The following is a 24,933-nucleotide window of genomic DNA, read 5'->3' on the forward strand; positions in this document are numbered from 1 at the left end:
TTGGCTTATGGCCGCTAACTCCAGTCTTTTGTCGCCGTCTTCATGTGGCCGTCTTGCCTCTATGCCCGTGTCTTCAAGTGGCATTCTCCTCTCTGTGCACATCTGAGTCTCAATTTTCCTCTTGGCATAAGGACCCCAGTCATACTGGATTAGGGCCGTTCCTAATTTCGTCATCTTAGCTTGATTACATCTGCATAGACCCTATATCCAAATCAGGTCACATTCACAGGAACCGGGGGTTAGGACTCCAACATATCTTTCTGGGGGACTCAAGTCAACCCACGACACTAATAATGTCTAACATTTATAAAAAGCTTTTCCTTTATGCCAGGCTCTTTTACGTGGATTATGCCATTTAACATAGACGTGCTGTAAGCGTTATTATTATCTCCCTTTTACACATTAGGAGACCTAGCAGAGAAGCGGAGTTGACTTGTCCAAGGTCAAATAGGTCCTAAGGGGCATAACTGGGGCCCAACCCTGCCTCAGCTGACTGCAGAGGCTGCACCCCTAGCCACCAGGCAACCCCGCCTCTCTGTTCCCTGTGGCCCTGTGGTCCCCGCAGTGTGGTTTCCTGTGGGGGTGGCTACGAGGAAGGTGAGTCTGGGTGGTAAAGAGGACCAAACATGGCTGGTAATTTTGTTTTCTCAGCTGAAACGCCAACACACAGTGAGTCGATATTGAGTCTGGCGTCTTCCCCACGATTCCCTGAGTGGCTGTGGGTTCCCAGAGCAGCCGAGGCCCGGGGTGAAGTCACCCCGGGTGAGTGGGCATGACGTGAGTCCTAGGGAGGCAGAAACTCTGGGAACTTCGTCTCAATGTTGGGCTTGGTGCTGGAGGGAGTGCAAAATGCATGCATAGGGGAGCAGCCCAAGCGAGGCAGAACATGAGTGGTTTGCGGCAGAGTGGGTATAAGCAGGGCCTGTGGATTCAGACAGCCCTGGGATGAGATCCTTGATCCATCATCTATTAGCTGTGTTACCTTGGGCAACTTACCTCAGTTCTCTGAGCCTAAGCTTCCTCAGTTGTTCAATGTAGATCGTAACTGTCTCTACCTCATGGAGTTGTGAAGACACACAGGAATAGTATGAGAGCCCAGAACCTAGCACAGAAGAAATGCAGCGAATGCCTACACATGGTGGGTAGTAGCACAGGTTTTGGGTGTGCCAGAAAGTGGGAAAGAAAATGGAGTATTGATCCCTTCAAAAAACTAACAGACAAGAGGTTGTACAAGAAAGTGGTCGTAGTACATTTAAAGGAAATTCAGATTAAATTAAAGCTAAGACTTGGAGGTTCCATGGAGAAATGGACTCCTGAGAAAGCTCTTAAGGAAGGTAGGAAGAAAGACTGGAACAGGTGAAGTATACAGGGTTCAATAGCCCTGAGGGTTCTAGAACTTTCCACCAGCAGCAGCAGTGCCTGGGAGATGCTCATTCTCCTCCGGGGACCTTGTTCCAGACATCTCCTGAGATGGCCAAGCTCCTCCTTCCCCTTCTTCCTTCCTGCAAATCACACAGTGTACCACCCTCAACACACACACACACACACACACACACACACACACCCCTACCTTTCCATGCTGCTTTTTGTTTGAAGAGCCACAAAGCTCGGGTTTTCCCTGGGAAGGGCCTGTCAGTCAAGAAGTGTGTTACCCAGAACTAATGAGTAACTCAAGAGAGATCAAAAGATAGAAGTGATGCCTTCTATTAAGCTCGCAGATTTATTATAAGTGAGACAGCAGGACCACACAGGTCTCCTGTCCCGGTGCAGGAGAACGGGTGCGTGTGTGGTCTGCAGCAGTCGAAAGGCAGTGAGACGGCGGGTGTGAGCCCAATAAAGGCTGTAATTGGCACCTCTTTTCCCACAAAACCCAGCGACCACCTTCTCCCATTGCCAGGCTCTCTCCTGGGGGGGCGGGGGTAAGTGGGGGAGTTCGGCCCAGGGGAGGAGCCTGGAGTGGGCAGGGGAGGCTTCAGTTGATGGGCCACGGCTCCGAATGTAAGGGTGGCAGGGAGTGGGTGCTTCCTCCTGGGAGACTATCCATCGGGGGAGTCAGGAGGTGTTTTCAGGGACCCCCCAGGCTGGTCACAGTCATTCAATTACATGCCCCTCTCTCAGGATGGAGGACAGGGAAGATGAGTCATTTCTACAAACTACTGTCTGGTACATTATTAATATTAATATTTCATTGTCATAGACATTATAACACAATTATAATATTATACTATAATAAATATGTTATGTTATGCTGTGTTTATTATAACATATTATAATAAATATATATTATGTTATACAATATTTATTATAACGTTATAATAAATATCATAAATATTTGTTGCAGTAGCAACAAAATTTTCTAAAAAGCTGTAACCGTTGGCTTCCACTCCCACAACCTCCATATTCCAAAAGAAAGAAAACAGCAGCGTGAGTCTGTGTGAGTGTGGTACCCTCTACCCAAAGGTGACACACAAGAAGTTGGCATTGCCTCAAGACTTTCACGAGATGGGCTTAACACTTTGTGGACATCTATCCCTATTTTGGCCAAAGCAGGACACTGGACTTCCCTTCTCCGAATGAGCCCTAGAAAGCCAGGCCAATGCAATGAGGTTCTTCCCTCATGAAACATGCATGTCCTTGGCCAAGTCAGAACATGGCTGGGCCTCAGTTTTGTCATCTGTACAATGAGAGAGTACAGCCACTTGATGTGGAGGACTTTTCTAAGAGCTCTGACATTCTGAATCTGAGCCTACTAGCAAGGCCCATCTGTCACTCAAGGGCACAATGGCTTCAGTGTCCCTCCACTTCCCATCATGACCCAGTGACCCTTTGCCACTGTCCTTCTAGCCCTCCCCTGCAGCCCCTCACCCCCGCCCCGGCTCCTGCCTTGCTTCCAGCAGTCTCTCCATCTGCACGCCGCCCACCTCACGCATTAGAGCCTGGCTAATTCTGCTTTGGCAAAGCCACAAGCCTGATAATTCCCCCCGACATTCCTTGGCAGGCTTTCCTTCTCCTCCTCAGCAAAGACTTAAGAGCCAAGAGCAGCCATGAGCTCATATTCTGGTCCAGCTTTATTACTTCTAGAAAGTCAGCTTCATTTACTAATGTGCTATTAATTATTGCTTCAAACAATTGAATCTAAGTTGAATATTCTGAGACAGCCATAAAAAAACTTCAGTCCAGGAAGTTTACTCTGAATACCTTCTTATTACTTACTCTGCCTTAAGATTTTACTTTTACAGGAAAATAAATAAATAAATAAATAAAATGAAATGAAAAAGAAAAAGAAAGAAAGAAAGAAAAAAGAAAAGAAAAGAAAAAAAGAAAAGAAAAGAAAAGAAAAAAGTTGCTACTGATAACCAAACAAGGGCACTCTAAGTTTTGCTATATTGAGAGGCAATAACAAAAGACTCCAGAGATGGAAAGGATAAAGAACACTAACATTAACTAGACATTTCATATTTGTTCGCTCATTTCAACACCAGAACAGGTGATCTTTATTATGTCCAGCTCGCAAGTGAAGGGACGGAAGCTTCAAGAAGGTAAGCCCTGCAACCCATGGCAAAATGGGATTTGGAGCCAGGCCTGTCTCATCGCAAGCACTGTGTCCTTCTGTGATGCCCATGACCTTTATTCACTCGGGCTGAAGTTTCCCCAGATATAACTGCAAAGACATCAGCCCTCCGGAAGTGCATATAGGTAAGTCCTTTCCCTCCTACAAGCTAGAGTACCTGATCACCTGTTTCATCCAAAAGTAGGGACTACTGAACATTTTGTTTGACCTTAGAGAAAATCACTTCACATTTTGAGTAGGTAAGAAAAATTTTACATAAAATACAGGCATTACAGTTAGCAGGAAATGATTTTTACTTCATAACATAACACTAGAGAAAAAACTGGGTAGGCCTATGCTTTATAGAACTGAATTTTAAGTCATGTTCTCCTCCACAGGCCCTACTACTCCCAGGTACCCTATTTCCATTATTATTTTTTTAAAGTAATCTCTATGCCTAATGTGGGGCTTGAACTCATGGCCCCGAGATTAAGAGTCGAATGCTCTACTGTCTAAACCAGCCGGGTGCCCCCCACTTACTCTATTTCTAAAACAACCTTACTCTATAGAAAACTCTAGATGTTCCTTAATCCTTCAGCTATAGAAATGTGAATGTGTGGTTAAAGAATTTCGAATACTAATGTCTTGAATGCTAACATGAGTGTAAATACAACATTTAGTAGAGGAAGGCAAGGCAGAAGCTAAGAAGGAAATGTATGGATGAAGGAAGGTATGACTGCCTTGGGAGTTAGAACATGGGGGTGGGGAGGGGGGGGTGGGAAGGGGAAGGCAAGAGGGAAGGGAAGCTTGGAGACCTGGCTTCTTGCAGTAATTTTCACTAATTGCTTTAGACCTGGGATCAGCGCCCTTCAAGCCATGTGCCAAATCTGAGCCACCACCTACTTTTGCATAGCATATAAGCTAAGAATGGTTTTAAATTTTTTAATAGTTGAAAAAAGGTGTACAACAGCAAGAGTGAACCCTAATCTAAACCATGGACTCCAGGGGCGCCTGGGTGGCACAGTCAGTTAAGCGTCTGACTTCAGCCAGGTCACGATCTCGCGGTCCGTGAGTTCGAGCCCCACGTCAGGCTCTGGGCTGATTGATGGCTCAGAGCCTGGAGCCTGTTTCCTATTCTGTGTCTCCCTCTCTCTCTGCCCCTCCCCCGTTCATGCTCTGTCTCTCTCTGTCCCCAAAAAATAAATAAACGTTGAAAAAAAAAATTAAACCATGGACTCCAGGTGATAACGACGCGTCAATGGAGGTTCATCAGTTATAACAAATGTACCCTCTGGTGGGGATGTTGATCATGGCAGAGGCTATGTACATGCGGGGGCAGGAGATACACAGGAAATCCCTGTACCTTCCTTTTAATTTTGCTGTGAGCCTAAAACTGCTCGAAACAAATAAGTCTTTTTTAAAAAATAAAAGGAAGAATATTTTGTGACACATGAAAATGAAATGAAATGTAAATTTCATGGCCCGTAAGTACGATTTTATTGGAAAAGAGCCTTGCTCATTTGTTTGTGCATTGTCTTGCCTGCTTTTCTGCTACAACGGCAGAGCTGAGTAGTTGTGGCGGAGACTGCGTGGCCCGTAAAGTCTAAAATATTTACCAGCTGGCCTTTCACAGAAAAAGTTTGCTGACCCCCAGCTTTAGCTAGCTCCCGCTCCCAACCATATTACCATTCTCCTTCTCTTTCCTTTTTCTTTCTCTTTCCATTTCCTTACCATCCCCCTTACCGTCACGGAGGGAAAGAAGGATGGTGTCTGTGTGGAGTTGCAGGTTGCCTTCGGGGTGATTGAGAAGTGTGTGTGTGTGTGTGTGTGTTGAGTCTGATAATGCTTCATTTCATTTTTACTTTTTGTGGCTCAAGGAGCAAATTTCAGTCATCAGGAAATTCCGTCCCCTGGTCAGACACTTAGATAGACACTGTGTTAATCAGGTCCACATTGTTTCTTATTGGGCAATGCCCCATAGATGAACTTGTAATGAACGCAGAGGATTTCAGGCTCACCTAGACATATGAGCTAGGGTCCGAACAAAAAGTAGAGGTGAAGTAATTGTCAGGATAATTTGAGCCCCTACCTCAGCTCCTTAAAGAAAGGAGGAAGCAGGCCTGCATTATCCAGAGAAATGGCACTCACTGGGAGATTACACCATCGACCCGTGACCTGTGTGTTGTTGGTACGGCCTTCAAAGTGCTACACTTCCACCGGTCTATCTTATCCCATGCCCATGGGCAGGGAGGGCACTGGGAGACCAGTGTGAGGAGGGGACAGCCCATCCTGACCCATCAGCTCCAGGAGGAAGAGTCATTCGTGTGCCCTTCTCAGGGCCCCACACTCTGCTTCCCAGCTCGGCGGGTACCACGTCCTCCTTGGCTCGGTTGGCTCTGAGATTCCTACCTCTTGCCACCTCTCAAAGACTCAGAGTTCCTTCTGATGGTGAAATGAACTTGGCATTCCAGGCTCGGTCACGCACCCCCTGTGGACCACTTCTCCTGGGTCCTCTTTCCCCCCTAGCTGCCGGCGGTGGGTGATTTCAAGTTTCATTTCATTTGTGCATTTTTCTTGGAGAACACATTTCCGGGAATTCACACATCCCTTCCACACTGATGACTCTACCCTTCTCTAGAGCAACGAGCATACATCTCCAATGCATATATTTGTTCGTTCTCTTGTTAATTATTCACTGAGCGCTTGCCCTGCTCTGGCAGTGTGCCGAGCACAGTGGTGCGGGGGTGTCCGGGCAAATAGGAGCCCCGTCCTCAGGGAGAAGGGAGACAGAGGTAAGCAACTGGTTGCACACAGTACAGCTTTTTACACAAAGTGTCACAGAGCGCTGTGATAAATGCCCCTGGGAAAGGGAGAAAGGTACATCACGCTCTGAGGTGCACAACAAGGGAACTTGATACAATTCGGAGGCGGGTGGAGAACTTTACCAAGGAATGGGATTTCAAGCTGAAGTCTGAAAAACTCAAGAGTTAACAAGATAAAGTAGACGGAGCTCTGGCTAGCAGGACCGAGGCGGGTAAAAACCCAGAGGTGGGAGGGAGCGAGGTATGCTCAGGGGACAGAGGAAGGCCACGGTGGAGTAGTTTTCGAACAAGGGGGGGAGTGTTTTCAGATGCCACTAGAGGCAGGCTGCAGGTCTTTTTATCAGTTAGTGTGCTTCTGGCTGCGAGTAACAGAAACCTAACTTCCCCCGGCTGAAGAAAATGAGCAAATGTAATGTTGCACAGAACTGGAAGTCCTCACCGCAAGCACCCTTGAGAACTGACCTCACCTAATGACTCTGTGTTAGTTAACAATTGCTGCGTAACAAATTACCCCGAGACTTAGAAGCTGAAAACAACGTTCTCATCTCGCATTTCCTCCGGCTCAAGATCTTTCATGGGGTTGCAGCCGAGCCACTGACCAAGGCTCTGGTCATCACAAAGCCGTGCTTGGTGCTGAGGGGATCTGCTTCCAGTATCAGCTGAGCGGGTGTTGACAAGCTTTGGTTTCTCACGGGGTTAGGCTGAGAACCTCCGCTCTTCACCGTGGGGTCCCTTCCACGGGGACGCTGGCAGCCGGACTCGCCTCCCTCAGCGCAAAGAGCCTCAAGAGAGAGAAAGGGCCGTGTCTGCTTGCCTGGTAAATTCTTGGAGTCTAACGAGAAGCAGGACGGGTCAGTCATGGAGGCTGTGGGTTTGGAGTTAGCCCGTCCTGGTTTCCCATTCTGACTCTCCCAGTTACTAGCTGCATGAGTTTAGGTAAGTTACTTAATGTCACTGAAGCTCAGAGAGGTTTCCTCACTATAATGTTGGCAGCAGGGGGGGGTGAGTGTCTGTGTGTCCGCGTGTCTGTGTTTCTGTGTGTTTCTGTGTGCGTCAGGGTATGGGTCCTGACAAGAACTTCAGGGAGATGAGTGCCTGGCAAGGGACCTGGAGCCCAGTGGCTGACGTGATACCAGGCTTTTGGTAAATGGTAGCTGAGGGGCACCTGGGTGGCTCAGTTGGTTAAGTGTCAGACTCTTGGTTTCAGCTCAGGTCATGATCTCACGGTTCATGAGTTCGAGCCCCATGTCGGGCTCTGGGCTGTCAACACTGCTTGGGATTCTCTCTCTTCCTCCATCTTTGGCCCTCCCCGGCTTGCTCTCTTTCTCTCAAAATAAATAAACTTAAAAAAGTGAGTAAGTGGTAGCTGGTTACTAATAAAAGTTTCTAATAAAATCACCACGGGAACATCCCCTTATTAAATCTCGTCTGCTCCAGGCTACATGCCTTAAACATTTCATGTGGATAATTCACAGAGCCCACTGTGTTTATACTAGGTTTCCTTTGACTTCAGAGCAGAAATGAGTTTGGCAGTTCTCCCCTCTCTTTGTGGGAGACTCAGTGCCCTCTAGTGCGGGTGGGGGAGGGGGGGCTGTGGGGCGTGAAGGCAGGGCTCCCTCCGGCTGACGTGGGCAGGCCATGGGTGTATCTTGGGTTGGCCACCGACCTGGATCACCCAGAAATCACCACTGGGGGAGCGGGGGGGGTGGTCCTGCAGCCCCTGGCAGAGACTTTGTAGGGCCTCCGGCCAGGCTAGAGCTAGGGGCGCTGGTAAGGAGCTGGGGACCCCAGGCTTGAGGGCAGAGATACCTCCCAGACCTCCTCCACGGCCACCTTGCCATCTTTCTTTGTTCCTTCAACTCCCACTCCAGCCGGTTCCAGACCTCATTACTGTTCTCTCCTTCCCTCTCTGCCATCTGCTGCTTTGGATAGGTTTCCTCTCCCCCTGTTTTACTGTGGAACAGATGCAAGACACCTTAAAGGACGATGCATGCATGCTGCCCCAAAGCAAAACCCCAGTCCTTTGAGTTTCTAAGGCTTGTTGTGGCCAGTTACTCCAAAGATGAGGCTTCTGGGGTGAAAAGGCTCAGCTCTTCCATTTTCTTTCCCTCTCCCCCACTCCTCACTCCCTCTTGCTTTCCTTCCCTCGGCTCCCCTTCTCCCTACCTTCTTCCCTCCCTCTCCCCTACCCCTCTCCTCTTCCTCTCTCCCCCTCTCTCTTCCTCTCCACACTTCTAGCCCTAACCCTAACCAGCTTCCTTCCTCAGTCCGAGAAGAGGCATCAAACCCTTGTTGGGGTCCAGAGGAAAGGAACAGTGATATTTGTCTCTGTCCTTTCTCATCCGTGATTCTGGGATGCTGGGTGTGGTTTCCAGGTTAAGTAGGACAAGAATTGCTTTGCTTGCACAAAACAGGAAAACCTCTGCCAAGTGAGCCTGGCACATTTCTAGCTTTCACTCTGAAGACACTGGAAGGTGTGACAGTTCTCCAGCATGGTGTTTGAGGGCTTGGCTCAAAGTTCTGTTTCTTCCAGGAAATCTGGTCCAGGTGAGGGGTGGGGAGGGAAGGGGAGGGCCAGGGATATGTCTTAGCCTGACTTGGGGCTTTACTCCTGATTTCTGTGTTGGGAGAATCTGGACACACTCTTTATTTTATGACACGACTGGTCATGGATCATGGCGCACATCTGTTATTATGTAGTGATGTATGAACTGGAGAGAAGTAGATGTTTTACGCAATTACTCACAGTTACTGTGCCGTGGTAACTGAAAGGTGAACCGTGGGGTTGGGCATGGTGTTATTCACCGTAGGTGGCAACTGAAATCCACGTGCGTGGAACCATGCAAAACAAGGGCTTTGATTTGCCGCTAGACAGCTCCACCGAGAAACTCAACAAGCGCCTAAAAACCTGTCATCTCTCCCTTGAAACCTGCTCCCCTTCCTGACTGCCTGCTGCACCCTGCACCAAGGCACTCAGGCTAGGAGCCTGGGGATCGTTTCATCTCCTGACTCTCCTCACTCTACCTCCCAGCCAGGACCCAGCCCTGTGATTCCAGCTCCTAAATATTCCACAAATCTGTTCTAGCCTCTCCGCGACCCTCTCTCAGGCCCCGTCTTGCTTATAGGATGCAGTGAGGGTCCTGTCTCCCGGCCTCTGCCGAGGTCCCTTCAATCAATCCTCTGTACAACTGTCATTAACTAAAATGTAGAGCTGCTGCTGTGATGCCCTTGCTCAATGCCTTTCAACGTTACTCCCTCGCCTAGAGAATAAACTCCAGCATATCGCCATGGCAGACAAAGCCTTCCAGAAGCTGGTCCCTGTGGACGTCGGTTCTCTCATCATTCCCTGTCAGTACTGAATGGTTAGAACCATGGAACTGCACTGGATTGGTTTCCATGCTTTTTCCAGAATGTCCCCCTCCCCAGCTACTCTCTTCACCTGGCTACCTCCAACACATTTAAGACTCAGCACAAATGTCTCCTCCTCCTTCTCACCTCTGGACTGGGTCAGGCCCCCTCCTCAGTTCTCCCATTGCTCTCTTGGATGAGCCTATCACTGCTTTCACCACCACACGGCTTTATAATCAACTCCTTCTGCGTGTATCTCCTCTACCAGGAGGCAGGAACCATACCCTACTCACCTTCGTGTTCCAAATGCAAGCTATAGAGCAGGTGCTTAATAAATCCTCCTTATACAATGAAATTAAAAGTTTGGAGTTGTACAAAGTTTGGACCTGTACTGGACCAACTTGAATGGAATGTTACAGCATGCAAAACGATTTCATGTATCTTGCGGATGAGAAAAGTGAGGTTCGGGAAGCCTTAGTGGCTTACCTAACGTCATGTGTCCTTCGTGGGGCAGAGCGCTCTCTCAAACCTGGACCTTCTGACTTGAAGTCCAGGCCTCTCTCTCTGATGGATCCCAGTCCCGACCTTGTCTGTTGGCTAAGTGTTAGGGGTGTGCTTCATGGAGACCAGGCATGTCGCTCATTTTGTTCACTGTTCTTCCAGTGCCTAGAGCCCATGGTTGACACTCAATACATATTTGTTGAATTAATTAATTCATGAGTTAGTGAAAGTCGGCAGGAGGTCAGGTTTTGTTGGTCGGAATGGAGAGGCCAGGCATTTGGGAATTGCAAAGAGTGGTGTACAAGAGATATCAGAAGAGCCTCGGTTCTAGGGACAACAGGTAGAAAGAAGATCGCTTTCTCTCCTACACTCAGATAATTAGATGTCTGCAGGGTCCCTCAGGGCTGGAGCCCCCAACACTCCAGTCTCCGAACAGGTGAAAGGGAGCATTAGCAGGCAGCCGGCTCCTGCCACCCCAGGAGTGGGGTTCTTGGAAAGGTATTATCACTCCTGGCTGTCAGGATGGGACTGGAGCACACTGCCTTCCAAGAATGTGACTGACAGCAAATTTGAGTTCAAAAGAAGATTGGATTTCAAGGCAACTGGAAGCTATTCAGTCAAAGCCAAGTTTTATAGGGAGAATTTCCTCCCGTCTCCTCTCCTGTCCTCCTCCTCCCTCCAGGGCAGCCCGGGCTTGTTGGGACCTGAAAGAGAACTGACAGTGCCTCACTGTTTCCCTAATTGAGAAAAGGGGAGGCAGAAAACCAGACTTTGGACTTGTTTATGAGCCCAGGCAGGATCCAAGAAATACATCTCCCTGAGCATCCCTGGTGAAATGGCTACTCAGAGCGCGCCCAACATGGTGGCTGGCGAATGCCCGGGCTGGGCCTCGGCACTCGTGTCCAGCATTCGGCAGCCTCCCTCGGGAAAAGAGGCCTTGACCATGCTTTATGCTGACGGTAAGGGGGGAAAAGGGGCCGCTCATAACACATCGAAATCTTAGGTTTGTACAGAATTTTCCAGTTTGCCATCACAACAACATACATAAGCAGCTACGCAATTAAACACTTTCCAGCAAAGAAATCTGGGCCAAGAGGAGGTTACAGGACCCGATCATGGTCACACAGCCAGCAGATGGTAGTGCAGGCTTAAAACCAGGCCCTTGACGGAAGACCTCCTCCAGCCTGGTGTGTGTACCTGTGCACTTTGACACATTAAGACCCTTAATCCTCACAGGAACCCTATGAAATGGATGCTATTTTTATCCCCATTTTATAGATGAGGAAACAGAAGCTCAGAGACATTCAGTAAGTTGCTAAAGACCATTCAACCACTAACAGGGGAGCCAGCATTTGGTTTTCAAGCACAGAGAGCCTGGCTCCAAAGTCAATTATGTAACCACTACTTGATTGTAAATTTCTAAGCTCAGAGGAAAATCTCACCAACAGTTACTTTGGGTCGGGGCGGAGGGCACTAGGAGGCCCCATGTTTGAACTCGGAAGATATCACAGCTGCACCCTTCCCGATCCCAAGGTGGCCATCACCCTTGACCACGGCAGGTTGAGGGCCCTAGGAGAAGACCCCCACCAGTAGGCACCCAAGTGTTAGAGCCAGTGTGCCAACGGTCAAAGGGCAGGTTGACAAACAGAAATCAAAGAAATGTAGTGAGGGGAGGACAAAGCAAGGAAGGATATATAAAGTCCACATGGCCTGAAGTCTGGGAGAGGAGGAAAGGACAAAGAAAGGGCCAGTTTCAGGGAAGCACATATTCGATTGGCTTGTTGATTTCAGATGGACTACTGGGTGTTGGTTTTGTGCACTATTCTGCCATGTAACCTTATTTAGACCTCACCGCAGATTTTTCATGGAAACTGAGTTCTGAAGGTCTGAGTTACTACCACCCGTCCTGCTATAGTCTTAGCAAAGATTTCCTGGCTGTTGATCTAAAATGATCTAAATTCTAAACCATCATTATAATTTCCCAAGATTTCTACTGCTCATGGCTCCCATGGGTCCCATCCGTGAAAAATCTATAGCCATTTAGCATTCAAGGCTCTTTGCAAGGAGTCAAAAGAACATAGCATATGCACCATTCCTGTCCACCAGGAGCTGGCAAATTCACTGCGGAAAGACTCCACTCAAGTTCATCTTTACATCTAGCTATCAACAGTGGGTGAACTGGCATTTTGTTTGGACAGCAAAGCAGAGTGTTTTTAGCATGGAAAATTCTAGATGTAAAGCCCCTGAAAACAAAACAAAACATAACAAACAAACAAACAAGTGGAAGTAACTTTTCATTCCCTCATTAGTACTAACTTTAAAACATCTATTAATAGTAATAAAACAAGAGGACTTAAAATATACCCCTCATTATGAAATAATGAAAAACATATGCTGTTCAAAAGCCTAGTGCAGAGGAGTGAGGACATGCCTTTGCATAGAAGTGATACTATCCTCTAACCTCATAGTTAATTAAACTTAATTTTATTTATGGATTCCTCTTGGCCTTCCCCTTGTTTGGGTTCTGTTCCCATCTAAACTCATCCAGTTCTCTCCAACCCGTCTGCTGGACAGTTTTTCTCCTTTTGCAGCCCCTTCAGGTCTTCTAGAGAAGTCTCCCTCATTCTTCTCAAGCCCAGCCCAAGGGGAAACCAGGTAAACAAACCAACAAAATCCTGCTTGCTTCACAAGGACACACATGAGGAGATAAAACAGGAATTCATGCAGTAAATGCTGTGTATCAAATGAAGGTTCTGGGCCTGAGGTTCCCAAACGTTAAGACAGAACCTTTAGTGCCTTAGTAACTTTTTGATGGTGCCCCTGGGCCAAATGAAATACCAACAGTTCCATTTATGAAGTAATTAAGCAATTAGGTCCAAACAACTTAATAAGTATTTATGGCTTAACAACTTAGTAGCCACTTGAAAAATTAATACTCAAAAGATTGAAACAAAAAATATTTGTGTTTCATCATTAAATAATTACGGTTACTTATTTATGGGCATGGTACAATTTTTCAGACCATGGAATCAAGTCGGATACAACACTGTCACCCTCATTTCCTGCTGCACATTGATTTTCACATGAAACTTTTCTTTAATCATAGCAAGTGCAAAAATATGTTACCAAGGGGCTCCTGGGTGGCTCAGTCGGTTGAGCATCTGACTTCAGCTCAAGTCGTGATCTCATGGTTTATGAGTTCGAGCCCCAAATCAGGCTCACGGCTGTCAGCCTGTCAGCGCAGAGCCTGCTTTGGATCCTCTGTCCCCTCCCTTTGCCCCTCCCCTGCTCACGTGCATGCACACACGCTCTCTCTCTCTCTCTCTTAAAAATAAATAAACATTAAAAAAATATGTTGTCATAAAGGACGTGGCACAATAACGTGGAAACCCTAATCTAGTAGTTTGCATGGCATCTGACAGATGTTTCTTTGAGAAAATCAAAAATATTGCCCAGCACCCTGTGAACTTGCTGCAGTGGCCTGGGCACCCCAGCACAGTTTGAGGATCACAGTTCCACACACTAAATGCCATGAGGGTTCCCACAAAAGTGGTTCGCAGAAGATTTCATGGAGGAGGAGAAATGGGAGCCAGCTGGCGGGGTGGCTGGGTGAAAAGGAAGCCATGGGAGCACAGCAGCATAGAAAGGGGTGTCTGTAGAGGGGGGCATGTGCGAAGTGCAAGGGAAGCCAGCACAGTTCCGTCGGACGTGGTTTCCATGCGAAATCTCCTGGGCGCGCTGGAGGTAGACGCCGAGTGGAAAGTGGGCTGCAGCATATAGCTGAGGGTCCTGGGCATCAGTACGAGGGCTGCACCCGGCTCACCCTTCCCGTGGGCCACCCTTCACTGCCTCCACTTTGCCAAATCCTTACCAGTTTATCTCCTCAACAGCACTGACAGCTCTGGGGGCAGGGACTGTCTATATCCCTTTGTATCTTCCATACCAAGGAGGATAGAGCTTCTCGCAGAGTGCTCTTTCAAGTAGTGACCATACGGACACGCCCACTGTCACGGGGATGCTGATAATCCGGGCCTTTGCAGACCAAGGCACAGCCAAGGATTCCAGCACCAGGCGGGGCGGCAGAGTAAGGTCCGATTCCTGCTACACATTCCCATGTGGCGAGTTTGCAGGGAAATAATAGGTGAGGAAACTCAGCCGAGGTTGTTTTCAAGAATAAAATGGAAAGCGCCAAGAATGCTCATTTCCAGATCTCTTATCTGCTGCATCTCCAAAGTTTCACCAGGAAGGCAGATCTTAGGGAATGTACTTGCTGCCAGCTGGGCCTCCCTAGCGTGTCTGTTCCCACGAGGCAGCCCAGATGTGACAGTAGCTCATCAGAGAGCTGTTTGTGTCTTTCTTATTTACAGTGTAAACAGCATTTAGGCTGCAGCTTTGGAAGGCCTCCGTCTATTTGTTCGGGTAAATCCATGGCCCTGGATGTGGTTTCTGTGCAAGATCTCAGGCCGTTAAGGCATAGGAGGTTTTGCGCAGGCGTTTCTGGATTGTTCCTCTTCGCTGGCCATTACAGAAAGAAGAAGTCCTTCAGCCCGCAAGGCTTTTGCACCAATTCTGTTTATTTACATTGCTCCTAAACAGAGTCTCCCAGGGGAGAAGACGGAGCCTGCTTTTCTGTACCCCTGTCCCTTCCTTCTGGAACACAGCACTGTTTATAATAACAAATCTCTTGGGAAGGTAGCTTTATAACAAAGTTCATTGTGTCAAAAGCAACGTCAACAATAACAAAAGAAATTTGCATAATCAAGGACTGCCGAGCGATCTACATCTGCAGCTATGCAACCAAAATGTCTGCTTCTGAAAGAGCTGTGTCCTCAGAATTTGTTGGCTTCGGTATAAATATGGTACATTTGTCACCGGTGGTATCTTTTACTTTGTGAAAACCCTGAATTCTAGCAAAACTAACACATAATGGATTCTGTTTCAAGAGAAGCTGATTGCTTTCCTGCTAATTTCCTTCATAAAAATGAAAATACTTTCTCTGCTTCTCACGGTCTCTTTAAGGTCTGAGTTTACAAAGTAGCAATCAAGAGACATTTCAATTCCTCCTAGGTATTTTGTCCTCAATTAGAGTAAATTACCACTAGTTGGATAGTAATGCTTCATGATTCAACCACCCAAGCTTCTCATGGAGTCCTGAGCCTAGAGAAAAATTCACATACTTGTCCTTTAAATGTGCCTTTAGGGACACCTGGGTGGCTCAGTTGGGTAAGCCTCCAACTCTTGGTTTTGGCTCAGGTCATGATCTCACAGTTCGTGAGTTTGAGCCCCATGCCATGCTCTGTGCTGTCAGCACAGACCCTGCTTGGGATTCTCTCTCTCCCTCTCTCTCTGCCCCTCCCCCTCTCCCCAAAACAAATACACTTAAAAAATTTTTTTTAAAGTAAATGTACCTGTGGGATGCCTGTGTGGCTCAGTAGATAAGCAACTGACTTCAGCTCACATCATGATCTCATAGTTCATGGGTTCAAGCCCCACCTCAAGCTCTGTGCTGACAGCTCAGAGCCTGGAGCCTGCTTCAGATTCTGTCTCCTCTCTCTCTGCCCCTCCCCCACTTATGCTCTGTCTCTCTCTCTCTGTCTCTCAAAAAATGAATAAACATTAAAAAAAAATTTTAAGTAAATACGCCTTTAAAACAAAAAATTGTGGGGGTTTCTGGGTCATTCAGTCAGTTAAGTGCCCGACTTCAGTTCGGGTCACCATCCCATGGTTCCTGAGTTTGAGCCCCACATTGGCCTCTGTGTTGACAGCTCAGAGCCTAGATCCTGCTTCGGATTCTGTGTCTCCCTCTCTCTCTGCCCCTCCCCACTTGTGTTCTGTCTCTCTCTCTGTCTCTAAAAAATAAATATTTTAAAACATTTTTAAATAAATAATTAAATAAAAATAAAAACTGTAACATCAGTTGTGACCACTAAGCAACATTGCCAAAGAAGAACATGAAAGAAAGAAAGAGAAAGAAAGAAAGAAAGAAAGTCCAGATAAAATTTGGAACTCTCCTCCAAATTCTTTTTGTCATTAACCGATGTGTAAGAGAATTCTGACTTTCATTTTCCTCCAAGGTGGAATAGGGGTTTCTTAACTTACCCTGGATGTTAACACTTGCTCAACTCAAAGCCTCTTCTGGGGGTGATTTAAATCTTGGTCTAGCCGAGTATTAAAAACAGTTACAAGCAGGGACACCTGAGTGGCTCAGTTGGTTAAGCGTCCGACTTCGGCTCAGATCATGGTCTCACTGCTCATGAGTTCAAGCCCTGTGTCAGGCTCTGTGCTGACAGCTCAGAGCCTGGAGCCTGCTTTGGATTCTGTGTGTGTGTGTGTGTGTATGTCTCTCTCTGCCCCTCCCCTGCTCATCCTCTGTCTCTCTCTCTGAAAAAGGAAAAAAAAAAAAAAAACCACTAAAAGAACCAACTGCAGACAAAACTCTGGCTTTTGTTCTGTTTTCCAATATCTTGCCCTCGTGAACTCCTCCCCAGTAGAACACAAGCTCCTCGAAGGCAGGGATTGTGCCTGTGTCGTTCACTGGTTTATCCCGAGGATCCGAGAAGAGGGCCTGGGCACATGGGCTGTGCTCAGTAGCTTCTTCCTGAGGAAGGAGTGAAGCAGGCAGCACATGGAGAGAGGTGCCGTGAAGTGTAAGACGGACCAAACCCACCGAGCGATACTCAAATCCAGGTTGTTTTCTTTCCCTCCCTCCTCTCTGGCAGCCTCTTAAATCCCCAAACATCAATCCTACTTCCCAGACTATTCACTGTTCTGGTCACCACACCTCTGCTTCACTGTGACAGTGACAGCTCATTTCCTGTGGCCGCCGCAGGAAATCACCACCATCTGGGTGGCTAAAAATGACAGAAATTCATTCTGTCACAGTTCTGGAGGCCAGAAGTGCAAAATCAAGAAGCAAAATCAGAAGTGGGCAGAACTGCACTTCCTCCAAAGGCGCTAAGGGGCCGATCCAGTCATTCCTTGCCTCTCACAGGCTCTGGGGGCTCCCGATAATCCTCAAATTTCCTTGCCTGGCTGCTGCCCCAGGCCAGTCCTGCCTCCCTCTTCACACTGCCTTCCCCTATTTTGATAAGGACATCTGTCCCTGGATTTAGGACCCACCCTAAATCCAGATGATCTCACTTAACTTAATTCATCTTAACTTAATAATATAATAATAAATAAATATTATAATTTATTTATATATTAATAATATATAATAACTATAATAAAATTATTATATATAATAACTATATATATTTAACTTAAATATATATAATAAAAATAATAATAAAAAGGCAAGATTATATATATATATAATAAAAATAATAATAAAAAGGCAAGATTTTCCAGATTCTGAGTGGACATGTCTTTTGGGGGGCTACTACTTTGCCCACTACAGTGAGAACCAAAGGGGTCTTGCTGGTGACCATCAATGGTCACCAAATGAGACCATCACTTAGATGACCTCCTGATTTAATAAATTCTAAGGTTCTTAAATGTTTCAGTTGCCAAGACCATTACTGGCTCAAATGAACTCTGTTGTCACATGAACACAGACTTTACACGGCTGTTAAGCCGGATCTCCCCACCTGCATTTATGTCCTTGTTCGTGCAGCAAAAAAGAGATCATCTTATTCCCCCATTGATTTCACATAGAGAACATTTGGAGCCTTGACCTCATCATCCATCGTTTTATCTAAGCTGCAAGTCTATATATCAAACACAAAGAAGCCAAAAGAGAGCCGTGAAGGAGAAGTTAACTAGAATTCTATCCCTTTCCAGCACTCGTTTAATGAATATTTATGGTGTTTTCACACAGTGTGAGATGCTACACTGGGCTTTCTGAAGGACTCCAAGTTAAGGCGTAACTTATACAATATCACAGAAAGCTCACAAAGACATCAATGAATATTTTTAGGCATACTTGAAGAATTCAACTAAAAGCATATGCTTTTGCATTATTCATAATAGTGAAAAATAACTTGCCAAATGCTTGCTTGACATTTATGTCAAGATACATTTATCTACCAATTTGCCAATTCAATAACCAATCTTATCAGAAAGAGGCTTTTATTTGCCAGGGCTTATTTTCAGCGAACCTATATCGGTTCCTGATGATCGCTGTTGGAAGATTGATTCTAAAATGATGGGGTTGGCACACACCAAGTTTATCAGTCTGCAGTTAGTAGAATAAAACTTAAAAAAAATTTTTTCTCATATCCCATCAACTGACACTTCTTTAACTTTCCAGGAATTCCAAAAATTACCGACAGGGGCTTTTCCTGTAAGGAATTGACTCACCTGCGTGAAAGAAAATTTTTGTGTACAATGAGTTATGTGTGTGTGTGTGTGTGTGTGTGTGTACAAGTGTGTTTGCAGAATATATGTGTGTGTGACTTCCTTTTGTCAAATTAATTCTCAGCGCAACCCTATAAGGTGGAAACTGCCCATTAAACCTACTTTACTGATAAGGAAAACAGTTGAAGCAAAACTGGGTGACAAGAAATACTTTTTCATGAAAGCTGGACATGAGTGAGCAGGGGAGGGGCAGAGAGAGAGGGAGAGAGAGAATCCCAAGCAGGCTCTGCACTGTCAGCACGGAGCCGGAAGTGGGGCTGGAACTCACAAACTTCGAGATCATGACCTGAACTGAAACCAGGAGTCAGAGGCTTGACCAGCTAAACCACCTGTCGCCACTTAAAGGAAGCACTCTTTTTTGGAAGATGAATTTTCTGGTCCTGGACAATGTCCTTTCATCTGAATAAGGCCACCCATGCACACAAGTTCCAAAGATGGTGGGTGTCACTGGTGCCACCTGAATGGGGATGAGTCACAGATGAATGAGAATCTTGCCCTTGCTATTGAAGGACATTGACATGTAAATCAGGACACCATGCCAGTTACATTCATACCAGCTCATGTTTTCGTCTCGAAACAATTCCTTCTTAGTTGACCCTCTGAAATATGAACTGAAATGCTTTTTTTTTTAATATTTATTTATTTTTGAGAGAGAGTGCCCGCGAGTGGGGGAGGGGCAGAGAGAGAGGCAGACAGAGAATTGGAAGCAGGCTCCGCGCTGTCAGCGCAAAGCAGGACACGGGGCTGGAACCTACAAATCGTGACATCATGACCTGAGCTGAAGTCAGACGTTCAACCGACTGAGCCACCCAGGCGCCTCAAACTGAAAATGCTTTTATCTTTTTATTTTTTTATTTTTTTTTCAACGTTTATTTATTTTGGGGACAGAGAGAGACAGAGCATGAACGGGGGTGGGGCAGAGACAGAGGGAGACACAGAATCGGAAACAGGCTCCAGGCTCTGAGCCATCAGCCCAGAGCCTGACGCGGGGCTCGAACTCACGGACCGCGAGATCGTGACCTGGCCGAAGTCGGACGCTCAACCGACTGCGCCACCCAGGCGCCCCTGAAAATGCTTTTAAACAATCAATCCAGGTCAACAGTTCAGATGAAAGTCATCAGAAAACCTTATACAATAGCAACAACAATAAAACTGTATGTAAGCCCTTCTCCAGACCAATTAAAAGGGGTCAGTAGGAGTGAGGCAGAGAATCAACATTTTTAAAAGCTTCCTGGGTGATTCTAATGTGCAGCCAAGGATTTGAGCCACAGATCGAAAAATATCTCATCTAGAAGGGTGAGAGCAGAGTCTCTCAGACTTTATTGTGGATAAAAATGACCTAGAAGTGTGTTAAAAATGCAGATGTACAGTTACCAATAGAGATTCTGACTCAGGGGGTCTAGTGAGGAGTCCAGGATCTACAATGCAAGTATCCCTTCATCACATTTTTAAAATTTTATTTATTTATTTATTTATTTATTTATTTATTTATTTAGAGCAGGAGCAGGAGAGGGGCAGAGAGAGGGAGAGAGAGAGAATCCCAAGCAGGCTCAGCACTGTCAGTGCAGAGCCCAATATGGGGCTCAAACTCACAAACCATGAGATCATGACCTGAGCTGAAGTCAGGAGTCTGACACTTAACCAACTGAGCCCCCCAGGCGCCCCTCCCTTGACCCCATTTTAAGAAACAACAAAATAGCAAAGAGGCATAGCAAGATGCCCTCTTTTGGCCTCTCTTGGACTAAAATGATTTCTCCTGGTCTTTCCTTTCCAATGTGAAGATCATCCTTATTTCCAAAAATATTTAAGTAAACTAGGCATCACGTTAGCCAGGTTAGGTTCTGCTACAGTAACAAACTCTCACACCATAGGGGTTGTTTTTTATTTTTGTTTTTATTTAGTTTATTTATTTTGTAATTTAAATCCAAATTAGTTAACATATAGTGTACTAATGATTTCAGGAATAGAATTTAGTGATTCATCACTTACATAGAACACCCAGTGCTCATCCCAACAAGTGACCTCCTTAATGCCCATCACCCATCTAGCCCATTCCCCTACCCAACACCTCAGCAGCAACCCTCAGTTCGTTCTCTGTATTTAAGAGTCTATCATGGCTTGTCTCCCTCTCTGTTTTTATCTTATTTTTGCTTCCCGTCCCCTATGTTCATCTGTTCTGTTTCTTAAATTCCACATGTAAGTCATGCCTTAGGAATTTTCTACAAAGTTTATTTCTGGATACATCACTGACTTTCCCATCACATCGGGAGGTCTGCTCCATATGGTCACTTAGAGACCGAAGTCAATGGAGACACCACTCTCTGGTAACACAGCCATATCAACAGGCGAGGAGCAGAGGACAAAGAACAGTGCAGAAAACTCCCAATGGCTTGATGTCCCTCGGATGGGAAGTGACACTGGCACAGCCACTCACAATCCATTGGCCACCCCTAGTCACGTGACTCCCAAGAGGGAGAGGAGAGAATGAAGGGGAGCTTGGACGACAATAGGTAAATGCAACTGTCTCTTCCAAGGGATTTGAACAGTTGTGCCTTATCTCTGGCTCCTTTCATCTGTTGACAATGTATTATCTTTCTCAATCAAGCAAGCATTTATTAAGCCCCAACTCTGTGATTAGTACTGTGCCAGAAAATAATCGAAGACAGGCTCCAAAAGAAATAAAAAAATAGGCCTCCTAGTCGTTGAGATTCTTGAGGGAGATAATACAGATAAGAAGGAGTTAGTGAACAATAGACAATATTGCACAACTGAGGGCCAAATTATGTGGGTGCCTCTGTGTGCAGTCGCTGCTCAGAAAGGGTGTGATCGTGAGGCCTGGGATGGTCAGGGGAGACTTGCACGGGCACTGGAAAGCTGGATCGGACTTGAAGGAGGTCTAGGTAACAGCTTAGAAGGTGTAGGAATTACGGAGTATGAATCTTCTCGGAGGATCAAGGTGTTACACGTCCAGGGAGACCCGACTGGTCCATTTGCTACTTCTGGGTTTATTTTGGTTTCTATTAAAGCCCATAATTAACTGAACTCAGGACGTCAGTGGAAGTCAGCCACTGGCAAAGTGCAAACTCCAAACAGTGGCTTGGAAATAGGACTAACTTCTACCTTTCCCCTACTGAAGAGGGGAAGGGGGGACGGCTCAGTCGGTCGAGCGTCCAACTTCAGCTCAGGTCATGATCTCACAGTTTATGAGTTCCAGCCCCACGTCGGGCTCTGTGCTGACAGCCTGGAGCCTGCTTCAGATTCTGTCTCAGTCTCTCTGCCCCTCCCCTACTCACTTTCTGTCTCTCTGTCCCTTTCTCTCAAATATAAAAAATAAAACATAAAAGTTTTTTTTTTTTTTAAAGAGGGGAAGGACCCTGGGAGAATCTGTAGAGCTTGCCTGTGGTGGCCTCTCTAACATCCCCCAAAGAGTGGCTCCTCCCGTGAAGGCCACGGGTAGAGTCCCGAGGAAGAGCTGAGCGCTTGGAGTTCACCCTGTCAGGTGTGATGTAGAGTCGTCTCTTAAGACTCGAAGCTCTCCTGTCCTGCCATGTTGCCACTAATGTCACTGCCACCATCTTTCGGATTTCAAACTCCCGAGGCTTTCCCACCGAAGGCAGGACTCCGCCAGCCCAATAAATCAGCAGAAAAATAATAAATAGATGCTCTCACTGCCCGTCCAGAGGAGGCTTGTGCAATCCCCCCCACCCCGCCCGGTGCCCTGTGCTACTGTCACCACTCCTGCCGGGGACCCAGGGAAACTCGGGAGGGAAGGTGTGGGTGCCTCCTTCCCTGCAGACAAAGAGCCAAGTCTCCGAGATGTGTGAGCGTGTGCTGGAGGCAGCGCCCGAGGATGGGGTGGGCTGGGAAGATTGGAATCTGCCGGGCTGTGTTGAAATCGAGTCTCGTGCTGGGCCTGGAGGAACAGAGCGTCTGCAGATAAGCGAGCCGGGCTGGAAGTCTGGGTCAGGAGGGGGCTCACCTCTGAGAACAGCCTGCTTGGCGGTGCGGTGAGAACCGTGGTTTGGACATGCCTATTTGCTTGTGGCTTTGGCCCCCACAGCAAGGCGCAGGGGGAGGGGGAGGAGGGGGAAAAAGTGTTGAAATGTCAACAGGGAGGCTGAGGAGTTCTCATGGGTGGCTGCGTCAGGGTGGCCACTGGGGTAGGAAGGGAGGACTGGGGCCTGGGGTCTGGGAGGAGCTGCTCCTTAGGGACTGCGAAGGGAGAGACCGTACAGACCAGGTTAGAACATCTCCAACTCCTCTGCCTTATAAGTCAGCTCAGTGAAGCCCCGAGAAGGAAGCCGGCCGACCCCAGTCACACAGCTAATGGGGGCAGAGTCAGCATCGCCCAGTGTTCCAGGCTCATAGTCCAAAGCCACTTGTCCACCACGCTGTCAGGGCAAAGTCATGCACACACACACACAGTTGTACAAACACACTTATGGAAAATCAGACAACAGAGCGGAGCTTAACTCAGGGTGGGCAGGCTTCTGCAAGATGGGGAGAGGGCCCCAGGAAATGCCCCCCACACCTCGTCAGCCTTGACGGCTTCCCCCTCAGGCTAGACAGTGCCATCTTCTAGCAACAGATCCTTAACCTCCCGTCCCAGGTGAACTTCTGATTTTTCGTTAAGGCTCCTCATTCAAGAGGTAACTCACTGGCAGAGCTTTGATGGGACCACAAAGAAATCTCTGACACATCTGAACTATCTACAGGACCCCTTGGCCTTGGAGCGAAGTTTTCCTGGAATTATTTTGGGGGAGTAGGGGCAGGAATTCTGCTCACTGGGTGGGATGCACATCATTTTCGGACTCTAGAGAAGTGATATGTTATCACACCCCTGCAGGAGCTGGGAAGTCACCGGAGGGAGAGGCCCACGGGCCTATACCACACTCGGCTGACAGACAGCCTCGGAGGGTGCCTCCTTCATGGGAGCTTCTCCAGGAAAAGGCCACATGCTCTGACCCTACACTCTGCCCTCCTGGCCAGTCCCTTCCAGCCTCACTTCACTGGTGTCTGAGGCTGCTCTTCAGGCACTGGGTCGAGAGGTTGTGGGCCTAGTGGCTCGAAACACAAACTCTGGAGCCAGACTGCTCAGTGCAAGTCTCAGCCCCACCACTCAGCTGTGTGATCTTGAGTCAGTTACTTGACCTTTATTCTTCAGGCTCCTTATCTCTAAAATGAGAATAACAGTAGTCCCTCCATTACAGGGTAGTTATTGGGGATTTTATTTATTATGTAAAGTACTCGGGGCGCCTGGGTGGCTTAGTTGGTTGAGCGTCCGACTTCGGCTCAGGTCATGATCTCGTGGTCGTGGGTTCGAGTCCCACATCGGGCTCTGTGCTGACAGCTCGGAGCCTGGAGCCTGCTTCGGATTCGTGTCTCCCTCTCTCTCTCTGGGCCTCCTTCACTCATGCTCTGTCTCAGTCTCTCAAAAAAAGATAAATGAATGTTAAAAAATTTTTTTTAATATTATGTAAAGTACTTAAAATCTAGTGCAATGTGTTCCTTTACTATAATCAGTATTCCCTCTTCTAGACATAAAGTAAATTTCCTGTTTTGTCAATGGGACCAGCATGAGAGAAAGAACTTGTATTAAAGTAATAAAAATGTCTCAACCTCATTCATTCATTCATTCATTCAGCATGCACCATGGCTGTGCTTGTTCTTTTCAAGTAAAAAAGCCACAGATAAAATACAACGATTCAAATATAGCTTCGGGCACAGCTTAGCTTCCACTTGTTTCTCCTGGATCTCCAGCTGTTCTCCGCAGACCTATAATTGTCCCAGCTGCTTTCTGAAAACATCAGCCCAGCCCCTCTCCCAGGTGAGTGATGGCAGCAGCCTGGCACGCCTGGGTCCCACCTGGGCACCCAACGGGAGCGTCTGCATCCTTCCTAGGCTGTTCTTTTGAAATTCCACACCAATAATTAAGGATTTCTAATTCTGTAGTAATTGAGCACTATTTGGGACTGATTAGGTAGATACTATCTAAATAATTATCTATTATAGCGTTGCTTTCTTTTGTGTGGGTTATGAATGGCTTGTCCAAAGCGAACATAAAATCTCTCTCCCACCTGGCTCTTATTATGTCTATACATTTTCTCTCCCCGTTCCCTCACTGTTTCTCTCTCTTTCTGCCTTTTCTCTGCTCTTTTTGCTTTCTCTTTCTCCTTCTTTTGCCTTGCTTTGCCACAGCGCCATGCGACCTCATCGCTTTGGTGATTTGGCGATAACATCAACCTCTAGTGTTTGCTCTGTGGAATTCCAAACCAAATAAACAGTAGGGCTGATTTTTATTTTAAGGGGTAGAATTGACTGGTGGTTAGGGGACCCTCGTTATATCATGTCCAG

General features: G+C 46.9%; 1 non-coding gene across 1 annotated transcript; it reads left to right on the forward strand.

Moving 5' to 3' along the window:
* The first annotated feature begins 23,833 nt into the window (after positions 1-23,833).
* TRNAR-UCG (transfer RNA arginine (anticodon UCG)) lies at positions 23,834-23,917 on the forward strand. The gene has a single exon. It is a non-coding gene; the product is annotated as a tRNA-Arg (tRNA).
* Positions 23,918-24,933: the final 1,016 nt, after the last annotated feature.

The sequence above is a fragment of the Prionailurus viverrinus genome, chromosome A3, assembly GCF_022837055.1.
Source record: "Prionailurus viverrinus isolate Anna chromosome A3, UM_Priviv_1.0, whole genome shotgun sequence".
NCBI lineage: Eukaryota > Metazoa > Chordata > Mammalia > Carnivora > Felidae > Prionailurus > Prionailurus viverrinus.